Below are 13007 nucleotides of genomic sequence, written 5' to 3'. Positions count from 1 at the left end.
TTTCCTGTTTCTATGACACCGGAATGTGAGAAAATTAGATTCCGTACGTAAAATTTGGGCGCTAATTCTTTTGCGCATAGTATTGAATAATCGAGTTGGGACCCATTAGCTTTTCCTATTTATGTCATAATCAATGCTCGTGCCAAATTTTAAGTTTCTATGGCATTGGGAAGTCACAGATTTAGAATACGTACATAAAATTTCGACGCCAATTCTTTTGCGCTAGAATTGAATAATCGAGTTGGGACCCAATTACTTTTCCTATTTTGGAGATAATCTATGCGTGTGCCAAATTTCATGTTTCTACGACATCGGGAAGTTGGAGAACTTTTGGCGAGTCAGTCAGTCAGTCAGTCAGTCAGTCAGTCAGTCAGTCAGTCAGTCAGTCAGTCAGTCAGTCAGTCAGTCAGTCAGTGAGGGCTTTCAGCTTTATATATATATAGATACATATTTTTTTTATAAGTTGGATTCAGTACATTTCTAGCAAAATGGGACTCTGACACCACAACTCCAACTCTGCACCCTGGTTGACAGCGCCACCTATTAGACAGTAGCTTTCCTGGAAGTCAATATCTGGGTGGCGCTCAAAGTGACTCCACATTGCCAGAAATTCAAAGATGCAACAAACTTAAGATTATGCAACATTTCATAAATGTGTTGCATTTTAACCCTTTAGGCTCCTGTCCACGGGTGATACTGCATTGCATTACTCGCGTCGATAATCCAGCTGCCAGTAACGCAGTGCACGCTTTCCATAGAAAAGGCAGCGCCGGCATCCATGAGTGGAGAATCAAGGCAATTCTCCGCTCGCGAGACTCAAGTCGCGTCATGCTGCGATTTGCCGCGATTCTCCGCGGTGATCCTATCTGTCAGATAGGCTCACCGCAGAGAACTGACAGTTCTCTCCCCTGCGGCGGAATATTGCTAGCAATATTCCACCTCGCCCGTGCACAGGGGGCCTTAAGGACTTGGCCCTTTTTTTCATTTTTGTTTTTTCCTCCCCACTTTCAAAAAAAATCATGTTTTTTATTTATCTCTCAATGTAACTGTCTGAATGTTGTTTTTTGCTGGGTGAGTTATATTTGTAAATGGTAGTATTTTATTTACCCATATAATATATATAAATACAAATAAATATAAAAACACAATCCTGCCATCCTGTGGGGAATGTTGTTTTCACAGTGTACACATTATGACAATGTGAAATGACACAACAGCTTTCTTCTGTGGGTCAGTATGATTACTACGATACCAAATTTATACAGTTTTTTTTAGCTGTACTACTTGTAAAAATAAAATATCTTTGGAAAAAAATGTAATGGTTTTTTTTCTGCCACCATCTTCTGACTGCCATAACATTTTTTTATTTTTTCATCAACATAGTCGTGCGAGGGCTCATTTCTTGCATCCTGTAGTTTCTATTGCTACCACTTTGGAATGCATATAGCTTTTTGATCGCTTTTTATTATATATTTTTCTAGGAGACAGCGTTCCAAAAAAAAAGCACAATTCTGACGTTGTGTATTTTTTTTTTACAACATTCACCGGGCAGGATTAATAATGCACTGCTTTGATAGATCTACCTTTTATCGACACAATGATACCAAAAATATTTTTAGGTTTTTATATTTAGATTTTTTATTATAAAAGGGCAAAAAGGGTTTTTTTTTAACTTTAATTGCCTTTTAATTTTTTTTACTAATTGATAAAACTTTTTTTAACTCATTTTTCCTTTTTTTTAGTCAACCCCTAATCTTACTGTATACAAACCCCGAATATCTATAAAGTATCTATATGTCATGGAGCCTTAATGGGTTAAACTTGAGAAAAGAAGAAAAGCTGCCAGAATAGTGGCATCAAAAATTCCCCTGATGATAAATTTCCCACATTGTTTTTAATGTGTTCCATCTATACAAGCTCTGCAGTCAAAAATTGCAGAAAGGCCCCGTTCATGCCACGTTTCTGCATCCTGTTTTTTTTTTCAAGATCCTACTTGCTTTCTAAGTAAATACTTCCTCTGAAACATGACAACATTTCCGGATTGTACACAGGCACGGTCTATATTGATGGTAAATTATGTTTGGAATGTTTTGTGCTTACTTGTGTGTCCTATTACATGGAACGGTCAATAAATAACACTTACCATATCTCCACTTTATGTTGGCATCATTTTGTAAACATCTTTAATTTTTTTAGGGCATAAAAATATAGCTCAATTTTTCAAATTTTTAAGAACATTTCCCAAACCTATTTTTGTAGGGTACAATTTAGTTCTGAAGTGGCTTGGAGACATCTATATATTAGAAGCCTCCCATCATTCACCCCATTTTGGAAACCCAAGGAATTTATCTTAGAGTTGTAGTGAGCATTTTGACCCCATAGGTGTTTTAACGAACTAAAGAGAATTGGACCGTGAAAATGAAAGATTATATTTTTTTCCAATAATACATTGTTTTAGCCCCAAAATTTTACATTTCACAAGGGAAAATAAGAAAAACATCACCCTCTAGCTTTCTACATAATTTCATCAGAGTACAGAAAATACCACATATGTACTTGTGAACTGCTGTTTGGGCGCACAGCAGAGCTCTAAAGGGTATGAAGGCTACTTGGTTTTGTAGCACAGCTTTTGCTAAAATAATTTTTGGATGCCATGTTGCATTTGTAAAGATTCCTCAAGTACTAGTACAGTGGAAGCCCCCCAAAAGTGAACCCCTCTTTGGAAAATATGCCCCTCATGGAATCCACCCAGGGGTCTAGTGACCTTTTTTGACTCCATGGGTATTTCATAGAATTTGTCAACACTGGGGTGTGAAAATGTAAAATTACCGTATATTTTTCAACATTACATTTCATTTTCACAAGGGGCGATAGGAGAAAAAGCACCCTCACAATTTTCTACACAATTTCTCCTGAGTATGGAAATGTCGCATATGTAGACGTAAAACGCTGTTTGGGCACACAGCCGGGCTCAGAAGGGAAGTAGCACAGATTTTTTTGGAATAATTTGTGGACATGATATTGCATTTACAACACCCTGGAGGTAGCAGTACAGTGGAAACCCCCAAAAGCAAAGAATTTGTCCAAGGCCTCATTCACACGGGCGTATGCCTATTTGGCCACATAAATACACAGAGTTTTCCCGGGCCGGAAATTACTCGGCCTTCTTTCTTTAATAATGTTACCCTGTCTCCTAAATAAAGTATTGTGCGGTGCAGAGACATTCTTTTCACAAACAGGTGTCCTTGCAGCTAGTGGTCAGGTGATTTGTAGTGTGGTGCTATTTTCCCTAATTTGTTCTTTTTCTTTCAGGTTCCTTGTCACTGCAAATTTATTTACTTCACTGCATTTTGAATTCCTGTTTAGTATCTCCACGATAACAGGGATCTTCAGGAAGACCTGCAATGTTATTTGGCAGTGTCTGAACACTTCGGTGATGCCTGCATCCTCTCGTCAGAACTGGGCCTATGAAAGCACTGTGGGTGCTCTGGGATGGGTCAGCGACTTTTTTTTATGACCAGCTGGCCTTTCCAAAACCACGCAACCATCCTAGCTCTTCAGGTCCACCAATCCCATTCATTACTGTGGCGGATGAGGGCTTTGGCCTGACCACCCACTTTTTGCGCCCCTTTACCCACAGAGGGTTGGACACCAAGAGGGGCATTTTTAACTACTCAATTGGGCCTGGCTTTGGCAAATTTTCCAGAGTGCATGCCAGATAACTCCCGAGAACGTGTGTGCCATAATTAAAGAGTGCGTGATTCTGTAATATGTTCATACTTTGCATATAATTCTATGGGTCAGTATGATTACTACAACAACAAATATATTTGTGGAGACGTTTCAGAGGGTGTTTGATGAGCCTGGTCGTACAATTTCATCTTCCTCCTCTCTGTTACATCTACGGCAGGTTAGTCTCCCCGTGGAACAATATGCCATTAGGTTTAGAACTCTGGCCTCGGAGCTGGGTTGGAACAATGAGGCCATAATAGCAGCATTCTGTGAGGGCTTGACCGGTCATATCAAAGACGATTTGGCTGGTCGCGAGGTTCCGATTGATTGCCTTGATCTCCCTGGCAACAAGAATTGATCTCCAGTTCCAGGAGAGGACCAAGGAGGCTACCAAGGAGAAGAGGTCGATCCACCTAGCACCCAAATACCAGAGACCACTTTTTATTCCACCTACTACCTTTTTGTCTAATGACCCTAAGCACATATAGGTTGATCGGCTCAAACAATTGAGGAGGAGTGCATGCGCAAATGCTCTAAAAACCTGTGCATATACTGTGGAGCTTCGGGTCATCATGTCAGTACCTTTTCTAGTAAATCGGGAGAATTTTTGAGTCTAGGGTCAGTAGGAGTAGCTACCCTAGGTATAAACCAGTCCTTTCCAGGTTTGTATTTATCGGTGTCTCTGGTACGCAGTTCCCCGAGTCAGCCTGTCTGGATTCTGCTTCAGCTGGGAATTTCATGCATCAGGCCTTGGTGGACCACTACCAAGACATCTTGAGAGACCTCTGGTGGTGACAACTGTGACTGGAAGTACCCTTTCCGAGACCATCCAGTTTGTTACAGAGTCGCTGGATCTGAAAGTCTGCTCCACTCAGAGAAAATTTCCTTGCTGGTTCTTCTGAGATCCACCAGTTACATAGGGGGTTATCCTGCCATACTTAGTGCCTGCATCTAATACCACCTGTCTGTCACTCCTCGGTGCCTCATAACCTCCAGGGTTGGCCAGAGAAGTCTTCTTCGCTACAGTATCCTGCAAAGGGGACCCAGAAATCCTCGTTCAGTTATGACAATGTTTTGTCTCCTCTTCACTCACCTAAAAGGAAGCATCGGCCTGACAATGTTACTCCTCCCCAGGAACTGAATAGTTCCACCTGTTCTCCTGCTCACAACTGGCGTCAAGAGCAGAGCCATGGACTATTCATTTCCAGACGAGGTTCTCTGGCTTCAGGTGGATGTTGCGAGACTAGCTACTCGAGTTCTCAACAACAAGCTGTGGAATCTCTCCAGAATGGGTCTACTGTAAAAAATAGTTGCGTTGAGCTTCTGCAAGATCATACTTCATTCACTGCGTACACCAATTCTGATATTAATAAACCTATAGTCCCAGGAGATGAATCTGGAACTCATAGATCCAGGAGGAGGAGGGGACGTAAGGGGGGAGGTACTGTTAGGTTTGCTACCCTCTTGCTATTTCAGGCAAATGCGGGCATCACTCTGCTTTTTCCAATTGAATGTACTTTGTTCTAATTTCTACCAGCAATGAGCTCCTATTTAAGTGAGCTGTGGACACTCCTTCTTGGCCTAAGAATTGATCTGTGTCTGCTTGAGATACCCAGTACATCTAGGTCACCTGTTTCAAGACTGTTCTGTCTTTTGAGCCAGTTTCTGTATCTGTTTACTTTGTATGTTCTTTGCCCTATGCTTTAAGGCCCTTTTACACCGAAAGATGATCGCTCAAACGACAGTTTTAGTGACAGTTTTGAGCGATCATGTTTGCATGAACTTTTAAGTAGCTAATTAGCTACTTAAGAGTTAAATGCAGGCTGAGCAGGATACTGCTGACAGTATATGCAAACAGCTGCTTTGTTCTTGGAGCTGTCAGCTGGTATCCCGCTGAGCGCAGATAACAGCAGGAGCTGCTTTGTTCTTGGAGCTATTGCTGAGAGCTCTGTGCGGGATACCAGCTGAAAGAATACTATCAGCTGGTATGCTGCTAAGAACTCAGCGCTTAGCGCTGATAAGGCTCTTCGCTGACTTTTAGCTTGCTAAAAGTCAATGATAAACGAATAGTGCACGATCGCTGCCCATTTAGACACAACTATTATTGCTCAAAAGATAGCTTTTGAGTGATAATCGTTGTGTCTAAATGGGCCTTTAGCCTGTCCATCGTTCCTGTTTCATAGTAACATAGTTCGTAAGGCTGAATGAAGACAATGTCCATCTAGTCCAGCCTGTTTAGCCTCCTGTTTTATTGATCCAGAGGAAGGCAAAAACTCCAAGGGCAGAAGCCAATTAGCCCTTTTGGGGAAAAAATTCCTTCCCGACTCCCTAATGGCAATCAGACTGTTCCCTGGATCAACCCCTAATAGTTCCTACCTGCCTGTATACCCGAATTAACAAATAACCTTAGATTTATAGCCTATAATATCCTTCCTCTCCAGAAAGACATCAAGTCCCGTTTTAAACTCCCTTATGGATTTTGCCATCACTACGTCCTCAGGCAGAGAGTTCCACAGTTTAACTGCTCTAACAGTAAAGAACCCTTTTCTATGTTGGTGATGAAACCTGCATTCTTCTAATCGTAGCGGATGCCCTCTTGTTACCGTCGTAGTCCTGGGTATAAACAGATCCTGGGAGAGATCCTTGTATTGTCCCCTCATGTACTTATACATGGTTATTTGGTCGCCCCTTAACCTTCTTTTTTCTAGAGTAAATAGTCCCAATTTTGATAGTCAATCCTGTTCTATGCTTTGTATACACTGTCCCTGTTTCCTGTCAGCCCGAAGGTTCCAGCGCGGGGCCCGTCTTTATCAGAACACCGACCCTGCTCATAGGCATCTTCCTGCTTAGCTAAGTGTCAGGACTTGAACTAGGAACCTCTTGTACTGCAAGCACTGACCCTCCTTATTGAGCAATCCAGCTCATGAACACTTCCCAGCATAACTCTCAGCTTCGTTCTCTGATCCAAGTTATCTAGCTCCTGCCTCCTGTTTCTGACGCCACCTCTTGCCTTGATTACATCTCCTAAAAAAACCTGGCTTTGCCACTCCCTTAGTGAGTGATTATTGTGTTCCACCTTCATCAAGCTCCTCTACAAGCATACAGATACCTCCTGCTGCTAACCTTTGGCTTCCATTGACTACGCTTCCATCCGATTCATTTGTACTGCATACTGATACCTCTTGCTGCTGACCTTTGGCTTCCATTGACTACACTCCTATCTCATCCATTTGTACTGCATACCGTGACTTCCCGATAACGACTCCCGGCTATTCTGACTGCTCTCCAGTGATTGTCTTGGCTACTACACCTGCTGCTCCAATCCAGCATCGGTAAGACATGACAGTAAGGGCAAGCTGCCCATCTGAGTTTTCCCTGCTTCAGTACCTCTGACCACTGGGGTCAGCTGCTAGTCATACCAGGTCCTTGGATCAGGAATGCTATTTCCCATTCACTCTCTCCGTTTCCTTCTGTTGGTGTAGCCCCCATCAGCTCAGGGCCGCTGTGTCTCTGCTCCTCCCTGGGGTCTGGCAGGACAAACATGAGTTTGCTTATTCTTTGGTCCTGCATCAGCTCACTATACAGCAGAAAAATTGCCTTTTTATAGGCAGAGCAGCAGCCAATCAACAAATGTCCAGTGGGCATGCTCAATCCCACTGCACTACATTCTGGCACATGCTGCTACTTGGTGCATCTTTCCACTGTACTTTTACAGCTGTACTACACAGTAATGTGGGTCGTTACACATCAGCACAGCACTGCATGAACACCCAGAGACTGTACCATCTCTGCTGCAGAGGAAATACTGCCATTACCTTCTGTATTCACCATGTAACCTACAGACCAGAAGTGTGTAGTCAGTAGGATGAGCTGTGAACTCCTCTATCATAACTGTGTGACAGGAGCTGTATGATTAACATCATTAACTGTGAAGGAGTGTCTGTGTCCCCCTCTGAAGAGCTGGTTTGGTACACGCTATGTAATATCATCACACAGGGGTTATGCTGACAGAGAAACTGACTAGTTTGAAAACACATAAAACAAGGTAAATATAAGCTAGTCAGAACTAAGATCACATGAATACCTGAGGAGGTAATACTGATTGATGTATGCCCGTTAAAGGGAAACTTGCTGTCCAAACTGCAGGTATCCTGTTACAGAGCAGGGAGAGCTGAGCGGATTGATATATAGTCTTATGGGGAAAGATTGACAGCTGTTTCTGTATACACAGTATGGCAAAGCAGTGCACAGAATAGCCTGCAGAGGGCTGTAAATCAGGCATTCTGTGTGCTAATCAGTAGGGACAGCTGTATGAGAGTATCTGCAGGAGATAAAACCTCCACATACACTGAGCCACGGGGCCACTGCTAGAGCTACTTCCTGGGCGAGAAGCTGGGAGGAGGCTGAAAGCCTGAGGTCTGTGGTAAACCAGGCTGTATTACTGCCAATGAGTCTGACAGGGACAGATGCCCCTAGACTAACACCCTGGTTAAATACACTGTCGGACATTGTTGTGACGCGTAGTGGCACTAGGCCACTATGTAAGATAGGAGAGAATCCTATGTGAGTTGTGAAGAGTTGTTACCTATAACTGTTGTTACTAGTTGTTACCTGTAATTATTTTTTACTGCCAAATAAAATGGGCTTCCTGAGTTTTACCACTTACTCTACCCTGAATATGGGTCATTGAAGTGCGACCACCTTCCTATGTGGGGATAAGGTGGCGATCCTACGATGTGACTAATCCCCTAATTGCCACAACAGTTATACACAGATAGCTGTCAGTCACTGATAGCTCCTCCCACTGGACTGTTCAGCTCAGAATGTCCAGAGGTTTAAATGTATAAAATACAAGCTTTATTGAATCTTTCCCAATAAGACTATATATCAGTCCGCTCGGCTCCTCCGGCTCTATAACATGATGCTTGCAGTTTGGACAGCATGTTCTAGCTGACAAAATCCCATTAACCCCTTAAGGACTTGGCCTATTTTGGCCATGAGGACGCAACAATTGTTTGGGGATTTTCATTTCCACTTTTCAAGAGCCATAACTTGTTTATTTTTCCATCAACATGGCTGTATAAGGGCTTGTTTTTTGTGGAGCGAGCTATATTTGGGGTTCAGAAACGCTATCTTTTCTCCTTAGGCAGAGCAACTATATACGGTGAGTGAGACTTAAATGGTCATGCACGCTCCTCTGGGTAATATGCAAATAAGGGAGATGGAATAAGTCCTCCACAGTGCCACCTATTGAAAGGCAGCATTCCTACAAGCTAAAGTCAGACTTTTTATACAAGCCTTGTTACAATGACCGGGCATAAATTTGTGGAGGTCTTATTCCATAGTCCTCCACAGCTGTGGTTTTTATTTTTACCATTTTGGCATACATATGGCTTTTTTTATCTCTTTTATTGCGCTTATTTGGAGGTAAAATGAATAAAATAAGCATTTTTCTCAGTTTTTTATGGTTTTTGTTGTGCAGGATAATTAGTGTGCTCAAATTATAGTACAGGTCATTACAGACATGATGATGCCACATGTGGTGTTTTTCTTAAATGTTTAATTTTTTTATACGAATAGGGGGAAATAAGCAAAAAAGGGTCTTTTTTTTTTACACTATTTCTTTAGTTTTTTTTACACTGCTTAGGCTATCAGTAACAGCTGGCTCCTGCTGCCGAGATCTACATGAAGTAAGGTTACGTCATGTTGCCTTAAATACTACCCTGCCATGATTTAACCTTACATTATGTGTCGGGAAGGGGTTAAGCTTGCTGTAGGAATAGGCAAAAAACTGTGGAGTCTTCATAAATATGGCATTTGAGCCACACTGATTTTGCAATATAATATTCTACCGTGTTTCCCTGAAAATAAGACACTGTCTTATATTAATTTTTGCCCCAAAGAGGCAAAGTGTCTTTCTTCTTATTTTCGGAGGGGAAGGGGCGGGGTGGGCTTATACTCACCTGGTCTGCGGCATCCCGATGCCTCCCGATGGTCTTCAGGGGCGCTGTGGCAAACTGCATCCTCCCCGTCTGTTATCTGAGCTTTTTCGTGGTGACGGGGCTTTGATACCCTGCCTCCAGCAAAGCGAGCACTGTGATTGGCTAATCGAGCCCCAGCCAGCCAATCACAGCCGGCGCTCGATGAGACAATCACAGCCACTCAGTCACATTAGGCATCGAGACGCCACAGACAAGGTGAGTATAGATTTTTTTTTATGCAGGTAAGCTAGGTCTTATTTTTGGTAAAGGCCTTATATTTCAAGCCTCCCCCGAAAACCGGGGTAGGTCTTATTATCAGGGTAGATCCTATTTTCAGGGAAACAGTAGAATATTGGCATATCTGCATTGTTAGAGCTCCCCATTCTGAATGTGTAATAGGTGCCAACGCTGGATAAAAAATAAAGAGGTGTAGTTCGTGACTTGTTTGGCAAAGGAGAGAAGACATATTTCATTAAGGGCTCATCCCCAAGGGGCGTATGTGTAAAATGCTACGTGTGGTAATGCTGCGTATGGCAGCGATAATGCACTGCACATTATAGCATATGTCATGCTCGCGGTCTTGTGCAGTGTTTCTTTTTTTTTTATTCCCTGCTCTGTCTCATAGCAGCGTTGTCATGAATGTCTGATAAATGCTAGTCCCACCTCTGGGACCTGCTTCTAGCGCCAGAACGAGGGTTTCCTGACCATGCCCTGGCTCAATACAGCGGCCATTGTTGACCGGGATTGCGGAAAACACCAAAATTGCTGTTCTACACAGTTTCTGTAATGCTCATAGGAGTGAAGGGGAGTTACGCCGACAAGAGTAGAACTGCCGGCTTGGCTGTTCCTATACTCCCAGCTACTTCTGTCTGTGGCAAACAGGCTCGTATTCCCATTTTAGCCAGATTACCCCTTTAAGCAACCTATATTTTCTTGCAGCCCTTGGAAGCCAATCAGACATTATGGTCCTCAAGTCTAAAATAAGGTTATGTAGCTCTGTACATGTTCTATCTTAAAGAGGTCTGTCCTTGCACCTCCTAGTAATATTTACAAAGATAGGCAAGTCAGGAGAGCTGACAGATCCTCTTTCAGCATATTGACCAATATTAGGAGACTGCAGTCAGGTAAACACACTCCTGTAGGTCTAAGGATGATTTAACATCCGCGTCGGACCCTCCGGCTGGAGGTCCGACGTGGGGCAAGGGCAAGGTGAGGAGCATAATACCTTTCTATCCAGTCTATAAGACTGACGGGGACAGAAAGTATGTGAAACAGAGAGCAAAGAGGTCTCATTTCACATATCGACCCACTTGGTTGTATTCCGGTTTGCTTCTGCTTTATGTCTCTATGGGGGGGTTCTGCATAGTAGATAAAAAGCTGTAACCCAGTCTATGCTGGATTGAACAGCGCAGTGTGAAAGGAGGCTCTCGTAATAAAACAGTATCTAAAAAACATTTTATGCCAGTAACTTAAAAAATATTTTGCTCAAGTATTGGTTGCAAAAAATTGTAGCACCTTTTGGCAGTTGAAAAGGGGGCATGACCACCCTGGGCTGACATATTTATGACAGAGACTAAGGTAAATTATACCAGAAATGTACGCCAGGTCGGACCTGGATTACACCTGTGTGTAGGCGCATGAAGAGGCTTAGTTGGGCCTGATATATGTGCCTCTTGATATATTAGGTGCATTGTACTCTGGGGAATATAATAATACACCAGTAATGGAAATGCAGGGGTTAATAAATTTCCCTAGGCTACCTTCAGACTGACCAGAACATTTTTCAGCAACGCGAGAGTGCAAGAAAACGCAGAATTATGAAAACCATGTTTTACATGACTTCATTCCCATCTGTGATGTTTCCTGTCCTGCAATGTTGCGAGATTTAGAAATCGCTGTCTGCCCTATCTTTCTGCGTTTTTTCCCTCGCCCATGCTTCCGTATGGAACCTCCGATTTATCGCATCACACGAACTTACGATTTTCGTGAGATGCATTTTTAACATTAGCAACACCTATTGAGAAAATCACTGGCAGCAGCAATGTATGATGGTTTTCAAGGGGAAAGCATCGCTGGTGCTCAAACATCACATTAACAAAATTGCAATATTGCCGTGATTTTCAAAATTGCAATATCGCGCTCGCCAGTGTGATGCAATTTTAAAAAAAAGATTCTATAGTAAATAATGCAAGATTGCATGCGAATAATCTCCTTAAAATAGGACATGCAATGATTTTTCAATATTGCAGCATTGCTGCGAGAGAAAAATCGCTAATGTGAAAAAACAGTGAAATCAACATGTCATTTTCACGTCCGAGTTTTGTCCATATTGCTATTGGGAGAACCTTGCTCGTGTGAACGCACCTGAAGAGGATCAACTGGACCCAAAGTGATTCTGGCTTTTGTTCTTATTGTGAGCGCTGCGCCCTTTCACTTCTTACTGACTGCTCAGCTATCCTCAGAGAGCGGACGGAGTCTTCTTCAGCCGTCTAGAAATCCACACTGTACCCGCTCCAAGGACAGCAGACAGAGGGATCGGAAACTAAGAGACACGGAGCTCAGCTGACCAATTCTACCCCATCAATTTAGCAATGGTCGTGCATCTTAACACCCGGACCGCAGTGATCAAAAGGAATGGCATGTCACTGTTGCTGGCTGGACAGGAGCAGAATTTGTTGTGTGCCGCTCGCATGTGACAGTTGCATGGCACGCAGCAAGTACACAATATTACCGTTGATTGCAATATACTAATTTGGCGTCTATGCGTACGTAATATGTGCCAAAACAGAACATACTGTGATCTTTTTTTTTGCAGCATGGGAACCTATGGTAGATTGGTACATTGTATTCCGTGCTCAAAACCCACACAGAATACGCTGTACCAACAGTCATGTGAAGGAGTCCTAAGACATAGGCCAAATGCACATGACCAAGTCGGATATCACATGCGGGATCCCACAGCAGAGTACGCCTGTGACCCCTGCGTACCTGTCCGCTGTCTTAACTGTGCTGCGGATGTACCGACCGGCACACATGCGCGGTACAGATTATGCCATGCTGACACTAGGCAATGATGTGGATACAGCTGCGGACGGGCAGCGGATCAGACAGCTTCTTTTGACTTCAATGAAAGCCGCCCGCACTGAAATAGAACATGCTGCGATTTTCCCTCCTTGGGTCGAAAATCGCAATTGATTTCCGCTTGTCGACATGGAAAAGTGATTTTCAATAGCATGTTTATAAGCAGTATTTGCTAAGGAATCCAGGAGGCGGACGCGTGCTCCGGATTCCGCA

This window comes from Eleutherodactylus coqui, chromosome 4 (genome assembly GCF_035609145.1).
Source record: "Eleutherodactylus coqui strain aEleCoq1 chromosome 4, aEleCoq1.hap1, whole genome shotgun sequence".
Classification (NCBI taxonomy): Eukaryota; Metazoa; Chordata; class Amphibia; order Anura; family Eleutherodactylidae; genus Eleutherodactylus; species Eleutherodactylus coqui.
The sequence above is the reverse complement of the archived record's forward strand: the minus strand, read 5'-3'. Positions refer to the sequence as shown.